Below are 13,855 nucleotides of genomic sequence, written 5' to 3' on the forward strand. Positions count from 1 at the left end.
TCCATTCAAACTACGGTTCATTCACCTTCTCTCCTATCTGAAATTTAATATATTTAGACATAATTATTTTTCCAATCAAAGTAATCAGGTAGTACTGCTAAGTCTTAATTCAGTCACATATCCAAAAAAGAAATAGGCTGAATATTTACATACTTACATTTCTGCAGCACCTGTGACTCCTAATTAAAGACTATACCCTGCCTTGCACTATCTGATGCAAACACCAAAAAACAGAGTGTGTTCTTGTCCCCAAGGGTTTGCAAGCCAAATGTCAGAGAAGAGACAGCAGGTGGGAAATATAATGGAAAGTATGTGAGTACTTCCAGAAAGGCTTCCAGAAGTCATGGAAAACATGTCTGTATAAACATTTTTCTGAGCAGCCTGTAGCTCCTGGTAACAAGATTACTTCACTCCTTCCCAAGACACAAGTGGGGGCTCTTTCCTGCAAAACACCATTTTTCACCTTTACTGAGAGTAACAACCTGGAATTATGATAATGGAAAGGTATAGAAACAGATAGTAATAAACCACGATGGAAATGCATTGCTTCAGAGCTAGAAATGTCCACCACCTCTTACAAATTGGCAGGTTTTTGCCATGACGTGAGGCACTCCTGAACTCAGACCCCACTATCCTGTTGTTGCCTCCAAGCCCTGTCCCTGTCACAAGGCCAAGCAGGTAGCTAGCAAAGGGTGTTTAGGTTCAGGATAGCTTGTTAAATCAGGGCAGAAGTTACAGTAACTCGCATGACAGCATAAAGGAGAATTTTATGGTGTGTTGATTCTTGCATTGTAACAGGTATCGACCATGAGCTGTGGAACAGGAAATCATGCTTTAAGTGCAATGGGTGTAATATCAAGTGCAATTTTCTTGGAGAAAATATGGAGGATTGTATATTAAAGCTATTTTCTTGTAGCCTTTTCTTGCTGCCTTTTAACTCTCCTACAGCATCAATCGCTATGATATGAATACAGTGAACTTTGTTTCTCTGAGCCCTAGATTAGAGAATTTGCCTTTTTCCTTTTAACTCTTCTTCCCAAATCTTTTGTATGCTTACCTGATGAAAAGTTTGTCAAAGGTGAATTTACAGGGAGCCTGATCAAATAAGCTTTCCAAAGGATACACCTCACCCAGCAAATATTCTCTTATTACAACAGCAAGTAACCATTTCCACACAGGAAAGGCTCTCATTTCAAGCTGAGTTGTGGAAAGCATACCCATACCTTAAGCAGTTGACATGCATATATAGTATCTGTGCACAACTACTGCTCCAGAGAAAGCAAATAGTCTAGTCAATACACTGCAGTGCCTGAGCTTTTCTTCCTGCTTAAAATGTAGCACCTCAAAACATATGCTTTAGGGGCAGGAGTCACCAGGCACCTGTGAGCTGGTCCTCAGAGAGAAACATATAGTTTCCTGCATCGTATAGGAAGGAAAGCTAAGGTAAAAAGCATGTAAATGAGAAACTGAAGAACCAAACTCATCCTCTACCTATAATTTAGAGTAAGTGAAATAGAAATAACACTCCTTAAGATTACTTCCTCAACATTCATTATAATAAAACCCCTTTGAGGGGGAAATTACTTTATCTTCTTTGAGTTGTGGCTGAGGATGTATAAGTAGTGTCGCTGCATTTCTTTCATAGCCCAGATTTGGTAGTACTGAACAGTATTGGTAAGACTCTTTGTAAATCTCAGAAGTAAATTGAAACACAAATTTACAAACAACAATTGATCACACAGTTCTCTGACGTTGCACAAAACCACATATGCTTCTTTTCATGAATGTTTCAAGTCCACTTGCTTGCCCTTACCTCTTTTTTCTATTTTAGGGCTGCAGTTTTCTAAGAGATATAAATCTTTCTCAATCTAAATTTATAAGTAGTTATCTTGGTACCTACCATGCTTGCTTACTGCTTCCTTTCCTCCTACAGCTGTAACAAAGCACTAAAAGCCTCAGCTAGCAACACCTGAAACTTATAGCCTCCCAATTCCCATAATACACTGGAACACGAGGTAAGTGACATCTATAAGTTTCCTTTCTTAAATGCTTTTTCATTTTTAGTAAGAAAGATATGTTTAATGGAAGGGTATGAGCTAGGTTTGTGTATTGAGATTACAGCAAGTTTTGTAGGTTCTTTTAAAATTCAACATATCAGACAAGTGAGGTGTTACAGAAAATGCTGAAGGGAGTAAGTGTGGAATGGCAGAAAGAAAAGGGACTAGTAGCTCTTTACTTCAGCTGTAAGATGTGAAGAAATGAGGAGCTCAGGAAAGCTCGATCTTGATTTTAGAGTACCAAGTGGTTTTATAAATAAGTATCAAATTATTTTTAAATCTTGTGGTTTAGGCTAGAATCTAACTATGTATTGATTACTACTAGGAAGGTGTTTTACCTGGCCACAGGGTAATCTATAGTCTTATCCTTGGAGACTATGATGCTGCCCATTCTCCTTGGAGGCACTAGTGTATTACTACAGGAAAGATGGCGATATGGGCTTCTTACAGCTTCCTATAAGGATAGCATCAGTGTTTGTAATGAGTTGCAGTTGTGACTAAGAATTTATATTTATAGCTTAGAAAAGAATCACTATGTTTAGAGAACTTAAATGTTCGTCCCTCATTATTTCTACTCGTGCTTATTAAATTTGTTCTCTCTTTGCAGTTTCTGTTCAAAAAAGGAGCCTCAGGCATCTTTGTCTGGAATATTGCTCTCTGTGGAGGGGTTAAGGGCAGGTTCTCAAGTCCTAGCAGGTACATTTCTAGCATGTACATTTCTAGTGCATGAGGCAAAATGCTTTGCAGAGCCCTTTTACTCTTACTAGTATCTGGTTGCATCTGGTAGAACCTTTGGAATCTTCATTCTATTTCCTGTACTATTTAGCTCCAAGGGTGTGAGGGAACATGCTGGTCATTTTGTAAGTACACAATTGTATTCATTTTCTCTGTGTTTGAACTCAAGGGTTTCTGCAGTTCATCTCATGTGTTTAGGTTTGGCAGATGTCCACATAATCAGATTCTCCATTTTCATTATTTCCTCACAGCCAAAATTTCATGTGGGAGAGAAACATAATGAGACAAGCGACTGCAATCTCTAGCACATGTATGTCACTTAGCAGGGATAGATTGCTTATGATCAGATTATTTGGAAGAATAGGAGGGAAGATGATAAACAGAAATCCACAGTTTAATGTAACTGAGGTGACTTTGTACATACAGAAGAGTAAACTATACTTGTATCTTGCTTAGCAGTAAGTCTAAGTATCATCAGCAAGAACTCTTTGGAGACAGGAATTTTCTATAGTCTGTAGTGGATTGACCTGAAAGAATAGAAAATACTGTACCTGCCTCCCACACATGGTGTAAGACTTAATAAATATTTGCAAGACGATTGAAGGTTCTGACAGGAAAGGGGCTATTACAAATGCAAAGTGCTATTATCAATCTAATGTGCTAAAAATATTCATTTCTTTGCCTCTAATAAAGTGTCTTGTTAATGAGCTATTTCACAACTGTCTAAATGAATTCTGTGGAAAATGATTTATGGCTATGCTTCCAAAGAAACAAATTCTCCCTCAAGGAACAGTCTTCAGCAAGGTTCTTAAGTTCTGCTGTTACTTTAACAATTCTTTTTCTCTTCTGCCAAAGCAACTTAACAAAATATAATAGACACAGCCTGTATTTTTCATAAGTAATTTATTTTGGTGTGTATTGACTATTTGAGGTACAGTACCTTCAATTATCATGCAGTTTTAATGCAATTAAAATTAATATGAGGTCAAACAGGCAAGAACTTATTTTGAAGGTCAGAAATGCTGAGTTGACTACACAAAATACAGAATATATTTGCTCTATTTTTTTAGCCTGTATATTTAAATATGAAGCCAAACCCATTTACTGGAAATAAGCATGTAAAATCTGAGTTTCAAAGGCCACATTGCTATCTCAGGAAACATATTGCAAACATATCACAGATCTAGGCTTCAGAGGGCTTTACACAGGTCTTAGATGAAGGACATCTTTACCTTATGGAAGTTATTCATTGAATTTGAAAGAAAATCTTAAAAAATAGTTGATGCTGTAGATGGCTGACCATGCCTCAATCCACACCTAAAACAAGTCAGCACTGGGAGGGGCCTGATTAAGGAGTGCTAAGTTACTCCATAACAGATAAAAACATAGAGTTAACTCAGATTCAACAAACTAGTGGTTAAGTTATACTGTTATTTATTAGTCTTAGAGTTTTGTCAGCTTATCAGTTACGGATCTATTCAGAAAGGCAGATTGTTTCTCCTCCTATGTATAATATAGAGCTTTTGTATTTTCCACAACTTTTTGCCTTCAGATATGTAAAGTTATGAAACCAGGGACACATAAAACTGGAATGACTGAATTGGTAAGGAGAGTACAGGAAGTAAAATCCAGTTTTTCTAATTATCTAACATTAAGTTCTTTGGAATAAATGTTGGCTCTGAAAGTATCAGAAAAAATCAGAGGATACTGTCTTTAAATTCTATAATGGGACTTCTTTGCACTTAAAAAAATCAAGTGTAACTGAGGGTCTTAAGTGTGTTTACGAAACTTACCTAGACTTTTCTTTTTTCGCTTGTAACTGAGCAAGGAACTTGTAACACTTGAACTCCAATCACCAAGATTTGCTGCAGAACTGTGATGTACATGGAAATACTTTCTCAGCTCTGACTGCCAAGTAGGTTGATAATGAAGGGCAGAATCTCTGCAGAGGTTATGACATAGTGATTGTAAAATGTCACTACTCTACAGCTCTTCTGAGGAGGTATCTTCTCTGATAGTCTCATCTAACATGAATGCAAAGCTCGATTTGCAACATTAACTGATTGATAATTTTTTCCTAGTGCTATATGAGACTAAATGTTGATTGTCACAGCTGGTATTTTCCACAACATTTTTCTTGAATATTAGTGTCCATTTTATTGACTATTTACCCTGAAAAAACACATTGGGAATATTTGCACTGGTCTGAGTCTCAGCTGGTAAAAATGGCAGCAGATCCACTGATGTTAATAGAGATATGATGAGAAAAACTAGCTAGGGACCAAGTTTCTTAATGCTATATCCCACTGCACTCCTGTAGTTTGCTAAATCATGTTTAATATCCTGCCAAAGCCTATTGTAATAACTGAATATTAACCAGTTTCAAAATACTGCAAATGTATTATTTATATCATCAAATGTCTTTTATAAAATACAAAGCAAATTGTACAGACAACCTCTATTATTTCCTTGTGGCTGGAAGGCAAAATTCTCACTTTCTTTTAACAGAATGTAACTTTCATTGATTTATAGCTTTGCAGATCAGTCCTTGCGTGATTGTTGAATTCACTGTCCAACAGAGACTAGAGAAACTGTGTGTTTTGGCAAATGTTATTCATCTTTTATGCTTCAGTCCCCCCATTATTTTATTTGGGTATTTATGTACTAGAGTAGCAATGATCACTGTAGCTGAACAGGAGTCCTTCGTCTCAGATGGTAAAACACTGGTTTTCAGAGTCTCTAGGAATCTTTAAACCCCGTGAACAAAATGCTCAGCCCTCCTGCCTGAGATAGGAAATAATGTCATTCCAAAAAACTTCAGGGACAGAGGTGGACTTTCAGTTTAGCTTCCCTGGCAGTTCCATGACCAGAGAGCAGCCTTTTCTCCTAAGCAGAAGGAGAAAAGGCTCCATTTCTCTTTAGACTCAGACAGGGATATAAAATCTGACCACAGCATGGGTGGACACTCAAACAGCTTGTCAAGAATACTGTGGGAGGCCTGATGTTCAAAGAGTTGCATTCACTCGAGTTTTCACATTTTACACACAGAAAATACTAAAAAGCAGTTAGCCCCCATGGGGGTGGTAGTAGAAAGGGAAATGTGAAGACATGCCATCAGTAAACAAATACATGAGCTTTAAGGACTGACATTCTCCTTGAATGCACACTGAAATAAGATTTGGGAAGTTTGGTGTACATATTCAGGGGAATGCTCAGAGACCCTACAGTCTAAAAATTTTTCTAGCTGTAACTTTACATCTGAAAAAGTTCTGAAAGTAACTCTTGGGGTGAGCCATTGTTGCTTACAATGCAAAGCATGAAGAAATCCAAATGCAAATCAGGGTGTTGGGGAGTTTGGAGGGGTGAAGAGAGGGAAGCAAAACACAGAGAAAAATACCAAAATGTTTTTATGTTTTTAGATAAGTTTCTGTATCTTGGCTGAATGTTCACTAAGTACTTCAGATGCTACAGATGATTTGACTGATACAATGATTTTTCTGAAGAGACTTGTTCAAAATGATTGTCTTTCTAACATAACCAAATATGATACTGGAATAGTGTAGATGCCATGATATTTGAACTGAAACACAGCTTGAAAATATGAAGAGCATATTCTGAGATCTGGTATACAAATCCAAGGAATAAAACAGTATATTTTTATGCTGGAATAACTTCACCACAAATAGGTAACTGTTGCTAGGCCTTTGAATGTCTTGTTAGCACATGATTCACTGAAATTAGAGTAGCTTGTAAATAGGCATAATTCTGCATATTTTGTTCAAAAGTTAAATCATTGTCAGTTAAAAATAAGTCCTTTTTTAATTATAAAAAAGGATAAATACTTGTATTTCACACTGGAGATGAATTAGGTGTTAATGAAGGTTTAGTATTAGAGTATGAGAGCTATTTTAGAAAAAATGGTGGGAGTAATGCAAAAAAGAGTAATATTTAAAAATTAAAATCCTGCTGCTTTGTCTTATGGTATGACCATGAAATACAGTGTGAACAATTTAACTCCTTTGTGTGGGTTAATGCATTTATTTGCACTTCTCATCTGTGACAACTTCAGCCGGAGATTTTGAACTTTGGAACTGGGAAAGAGTGGCACTAAAACTCATAGTTAACCACCCATAGACAGAAGAGAATTGACTCTTTAGTACAGCATATTTGTCTTCAGTGTTTGATTTCAGTGGGAGAGTATCACTCCTGTTCTTTTTCTGCTCACTTTAAAGCTTCATTTTAGATATTTTGCAATAGCAGGACTTGTGAGTCCGAGCTGACTTGCCTGGACATCAGCACAGTACCTGTTTGATAAGAAAAAACATCAGTAAATTGGATCAAGAAGTTTATTTTGTTTTGGGAGAGGTGTTTCTTCTCTTTTGCACAGGAACATATTTATGACCTCCAAAAAGGATGTGGATAAAATACTCATTTAAGGAGGTTTCCATCTTGCAAGTGAAAAATGGCATGTTCCTGTAACCATCACTTGGTAATAGAACAAGGTGTCAGGGCTGTTCTTTTCTACATGCTGGATTACTGGGGACCTTGTAGACAAATGGAGTGTAGTCCAAAGGAGAATAGCAGAAAGATGATAAAAGACTTGGAAAATGGAAATTGCAAGGGTGATAAAGAGGATTGACCATCTAGCACTTAGGAGATATAACTGTCTATACACATAAAGGGATATTACGAGAACAGGGACCAATTATTCTCTCGAGTCATCAACAGCAGAACAAGGATAATAGATTTAGGATGTTGCTGGGAAAATATCAGTTTAACATTAGGAAATACTTCAAGTAGAAGAACAATCAGGACAATGTAAGATGCTCTCAAGCAGAGTTGGGTTGGATTTCCACCACTGATCTTGTTCAAGTGCAAGGCTAGACATCAGTCTGGCATAACAGATCTTACTGTATCCTAAGATCTAAGATAAATAAAAGGCTTTGATCCTGCAAACTTTCATTAAACTCACGTAAGAGGGTAATCCTCATGAAGCCTGTATGATGCCATATACTTAAATGAATCTTTAACAGTTGGTGAGATGTACTAGCCCCTTTCCAAAGAAGCAAATTCACAGGTAGTTACTATTTATACAACTTGCAAAACAAGTAAATCTTGCAGATTTTTTCCCCTCTCAAAATGCAAACCTCTTTATTTCTTGCTCATGAAAATCCTGATCCAATAAAACACCTTCCGTTTTCTATGTCCATGCTATTACCTGGTTTACATATTTAAATCCCACAGAAATCTGACTTTCTGAAATTTATATTCAAATGGGATGTTGACTTACTGGTTGTCTGAATTTTGTTCTCTATTGCAACTTTTTTTTTTTAATTCCAAAAAAGAGCCATTTTAACCTAGATGTGGAATTTTTAGTCAACCTCCCAAAATGTCTATCACACAAGACTGTTTCCACAACAATAATTATGGGAAGAATTTTAACAAGTGGGCAGAATACACTACTGGTATACTGTGCCACTGTAGAATCCATGTTGTTGGTTTGTTTGCTGCATCAGGATTTCAGGAGAATTTTTGTGAAGGACAGGCACTCTGCTTTTATTAGTAATTGCTCAAGATCAACTGAAACTCAAAAAAATGCTAATGAATTTAATGAATCAAAACTTTCATTGCCTGCCTACTGCTACTCATGTCAAACTCCAGGGAAATTTAGGTGCTGACAGTGTTTGATGAACAGGATAAAATCACAATCCTCTCAAGAAACCAGACTTGCAGCTGCAAATGGATTGAATGCCATAGCTTTCTTTGCTTAAGGGAAAGAGTAGTGGCTAGTCACTATGATGAAAAGGCACCATAAAAATTGCCAAAAAGGATCACCCTCTGTGTGTTATATGAAATCCATAGGGTTGCTGGCCAGAACTCTAACACCATTTCAGCAGACCTTGAAACTTTCTATTCTCCTAATTGGCATTGCGTGATCTACCCTCTGAATTGGTTATGGTTTTTCATAGGAGATAAGAAAGCTGTGAATGTCTTTAAACATCCTTAAGTTTGAAGATGACAACCCTCCCTATTTAGAATTCAGATATTCCTTTCTGGAAATCATATACTTCCTAGAGTGAGACAATAAGTTGGCCTTCTGGCTTTATTTATGTTGTTATTTATATCTTAGTCTTCTCAGTACTTGGTTCCAGTGTATATTGCTAACTTTAAACTAGCTACCTATAGTAGTGTTTACTACAACGGCAATGAAAATATGCTTATGTATTCTTTATGTTGTAGCAGAGGGCAACTTTAAGCACCAATCTTACCAAATTTTTTTTTCTTCTTCAAATTCTAAGTAGCTTCCTTGATCTTCTTATCTTAACAGAGTAGCAGAGAGTGTATGCTTCTGTGATAATGATGAAAGGACTAATGAGATACCAGGGAAATCTTCTGGTAGTGTTATAAATAGATGAAAATATGCAAGTGTTAATATCCAAAGTCAGATATTTTTTCACATGTAGGCAGATTGCCTCTTCTAGGATTTTTGCATGGGTTTCTAACTGTGATATGAGAATTGGTACTGTGAGTTTCTTAAGGAAGTGTGCCACCACGATGAATTTCATTCCAAAAGTCAATCTCTAGAGCTTCAAATAACACTGTCTACATTTCAACAAGTTATGTGAACATGAGTTTCATAAAAACTTTATGTCCAGTCACACTGGCTAAAGGTTTAAGCTCCTGGGCATGGATGAAAATCAGAACATTACTCCAAAGATTTCTTACTGTTAAGTAAACTCGAAAGGGGAAAAATAGGAATTTGCTAATTCCATAAAAAGCTTCTACTTAGCTTTCCTGGAGAACTAGACTTTTGCCTGTGGGTTAAGCTCTTCTTTCTGGTTTGTTTGCCCATTTGCATCTAGGATTTGGAGACAGGAACTTGCTGAGTTTTGTTGCCTCTCCGTTCCGGTCTTGGATAGGACAACCAACGAGAGCAACTTCTGAGCCTCTGTTGGAAATGCATCCAAAAAGTACATACAAGGGTAAAACCTTTTCTTGACTTAACAGAGCTTCCCCACCATGACTGGAGTGTCCCTTGAAAAATATAATGAATGTGAGTCTTCTGGAATCCCAGCTGCTTGGCCTAATCTTTAAAGAGAGCTGTGGATTATTTAACCAGAAAATGGGTATTTTGAGACGAACTCTGACTTTAAAAATAACACCTGTGATATGAAAGTGGTGTATCAATAAAAAGAAGAGAGGCAAAAAGCTTCTCCCTTCACCAGGCATTCTCACAGAGGCAGAAAGCTACCAACAACATCGCGAGGTGTCCAATATCCCTTCATCTGCTGCATTAGTTCTGTGTGGAGAGGAGCAGGAAATTCTTGATCAAGGCTTGATACAAACCTGACTAATTTCAGGAATATTCTCTCTGTAGAAAGGACAGCATAATCTTATTCTTTTTCTGGCAGTTATTAATGAGTATGTACATATACATGGATAAAGTAGTGACGAGATATGCTAATCTCAAAAGAGATAAGAAAGAATTTGCAGGCTGGATTCATTTATAAGTCTATCAGCAGTACACATTTGTCACTGATACATATCTAATAAGCTACATATGGAAGACATATTGATAACTCACTTCCAATAAGGTTTTTGCAATGGTGGCATAATGTTTTAACTCATTCAGATTGCACCTTTCACCAGCTGAATGGATCTAACCTGGGAAGCTTTCAGCATTCAGTCTAAGAATAAATAGAAATTGACTTTTTCTTTGGTATAAATATAACATGCAGACTTCGTAGTTATGTTCTGCACAGACAGCATGTTCACAAATCAGTATGTGCCAAGTATATCGAGTTCTTATTTTGCATTGTCTCCTGCTGTACAGTGTAAATAAAGCACTCAGCAAACACACTTCTCATAGAAGACAAAACACACAGTTAAAGATCTTATTAATGTCTGAGCTAGTCATGTACTATCACATCAGCTCTTCAGACTTCATGGTCCAAAGGAAATACTTCCTATCCCTTCAAAAATACCTCCCTGACTTCTACAGTGAACTATAATGTGTTATATCATCCATTCACTGTAGAGGTGCCTTTTTTTGGTTAAAATCTTTCGTGGGATCCACTTGCTCACAGTAGATTCTGTCAGATTGTCTGGAGGCATCTGATTCATGACTTGCTTATGGAGTTAAATTACTTTTTTCACAAGCTTTATTTTACAATGCTGAATTCTAGATCAGAAAAGTTGGGTTGTGTTTAGAAGACATAAGGAAATCTGAGTTTTTTTCATCTTAAAGACTTTTCCTATTTTGTTTGTGCAATCTGTATTTTGTGGTTCATTGAAGGCCTGTCTACTTCAGAGTGGGCTACCCGTGACTGAAATTGGTGCATCAGTTTTCCTGAACAAATGGTTGGGAATAAAGACTGATCCAGGTGTAAAAGAATTGAACACTCCTAATTTAATCCAAAAAAGGCCTAGGTTAACTCTGAATGAGCCTAGTTATATTCTTATAAACTTTATAGATAGGCTGTCATGCCTAGGAGACGTGGGCTTAGGACAACCTCTAAACTTCAGGAAGATTCATGCTGGTACTGCAGAACTTTGATCAGCCTCTTGGTCTTCAGATTCGACAAATACAAATTTGTTCTTACAAAGAGTCCTGGAAATAATTCCTGGAGTACTATCAGGTACTTTGGAAAGGTACACATAGTCTTTATTAGAAAACGTCTTTGGGGAAAAAAAAAACATTTTCACAACACACAGAAGTGTTTTTAATCCTACCAACTAGCAGAAAGACAACTACTTCATTTTCTCATACTACTTAACATGTAGGAGGGAGAAAAGACAGGGTGGTGAGTGTTTGGATGATGTTGTTCTCATTCTACTTCTCAAAGTGTTTTAGCGTATCACTTCCTTCTCTGATCAAGGGGGATTATTAGGATTTCTTATCAGTGGATGTACAGTTCTAAACCAATACTCACAAGCACCTGAGCACAAAATAAAATTCACCTTCAAAGCCCTGAAGGATATGTAAGAGGAGGTGCATTTACATTTTAAATTTTCATTCTAAATCCAACACAGGGTACCTGAAGGAGTGAGGGCTATTTAAAAATTCACATGAAGTTTTGAATCTGGAATCCTAGCATATTTCCTGTTGAGGGAGTGCGTACATCACAAAATGCCATCATCATTTACCACTTTTATTATGCAGATCATTCTCTTGAAATATGACAGTAGATGATTTCTGCCTTTCGGGATGTGCAGGACCTAGACCATGTTGAATGATAATGGTTTGTGCAGAACCTTGTACTGCTACTCTTCTTAGAACATTGATTTGTGGATAAAGGCAGGGCCCTTTCTTTCTTTTTTTTTTTCCTCTAAAAAATGACAATCAACACTTCTATAGCACTTAAATTAATACAGAAAGAAAAAAAAAGTTCAGATGAGTTTGCAGCACAGTTATACATCAAAGTTCTACCAATGCATTATGCATCTCTCTAGTCTTTTGAATCTTCCTTACATGCCTTACTCCATATTCCTAAACAGAAATAGCTCCTTTCATCATGCTATTGGCATAAATAGCAGCAGGACTAATATTGGTGAAACTGTTATATTAATTTCCGAATAAAGGATATTTTACTTTGTGGAAAAGGTCACCACACATAGACTGCTCTGAATCCTGGATTCTCTTCTGCAAGCCATTAATTTGCAGATCATATTCAAAATAAGAATGAATCTATGACATCAGTGGCACTATATGTGTCAGCAAATTCTTTTTTTTTTTCTAAAAATTGATTTGATATTAAATTTGTGCTGAGATCTCAAAGCTTTTCCAACAATTAAGTTACAGCAGACTTAATTATTAAATGTCAGCCTGACTGTAATGATTTGGAACTTAAAATTATTGGCTTAATCAGATGGTGGCTTTGCACAGAAAACTTTTACACTAGGGCCTTTAAATCCTAGATAGGCATTTAGAGCATGCAATGAGAGTGAGAACTTTGAACTCTGCTCACAGAGTTCTGTTATTATTATTACTTGAAAGAACAATCAGTTGATCCATTGTTATTACCTGTCCACATCTCCATTCCCAGAATAAGAATAATTGGGTATATGTGCAGAGATTTGTCTACCCATGTGAAAGATCTCCCAGACAGAGACTCCACAGTCCCTCTGCATGGCCTGTCCCTGCACTGCAGAAGTCCTCCAGCCAAGTTTTTTGTAATGTTTAAGCTGAACATCTCCAGCTGCATCAACTGACAGTAAAAATTCCTGTTACTTGTCATCTTCTGATTCATAAGCCGCAAAACCTGAAGCACATTACCATGTCTCAACACAGGTGCAGAGTATGTTAAGTTATTTAAGAAGTTGTATGATTTTGGATTGTGGTGTAAGAAGAATGTTTAGAAGAACCCCCCCGACACTAAAACCCTGAATTTGGATTCCTCAGATGTATTGATTTCCTGTGTAGCTTTTGACAAAGCCCTTCACCTTTAAAGTGTCTGATTTCTTATCAAAAAGGCACAAAGCTTTTACTGTAGCAGCCACTGTGTTTAGTAAGGAAAGACCACAAAATATTCAGACAGCTATTCATATATCCTTCTTTAAATCTCAGCACATCTGTTACTGTAGCTCACCATTCCCAAGGACTCAGCAGCTGTCCTTGAATCTTTCCCCCCCTTTCACTTTCTACACTTTTTTTTACTGAAATGTGTATTTACATTGTAACGTAACAAGGGTATTGAAAGTAACAGTCAGTTCAAGATGAAATCCCGGGCTGCTAGATCAGCAATTGCCTTGTTTTCAGAAGTTCTACATTAGTTTGAAATGCTGTTTGAGGTTCAGTGTCTTTCAGATTAAACTGATATTTTTAAAAAAAAAAAAAAAAGAAGAATTATTCATTCTCTCCTAACCTTTGGAAATAACACTGGGTTCAGACAGTACTATCTGCCCCCTGCTACTTGTTTCTTATCATTTTCTACAGTGCCCAGGCTATTATTTTTTTTAACCTCTGATATGTGTTGTCGAGCTGGTCCAGGTGCTGAACACCAGAAGCACTTTGGTAAAAGAGCACTAGTGACCCACTATACATTTGATCTTGTTTCTTGACA

The sequence above is a fragment of the Lepidothrix coronata genome, unplaced genomic scaffold, assembly GCF_001604755.1.
Source record: "Lepidothrix coronata isolate B3197 unplaced genomic scaffold, Lepidothrix_coronata-1.0 Scaffold8, whole genome shotgun sequence".
Lineage (NCBI taxonomy): Eukaryota > Metazoa > Chordata > Aves > Passeriformes > Pipridae > Lepidothrix > Lepidothrix coronata.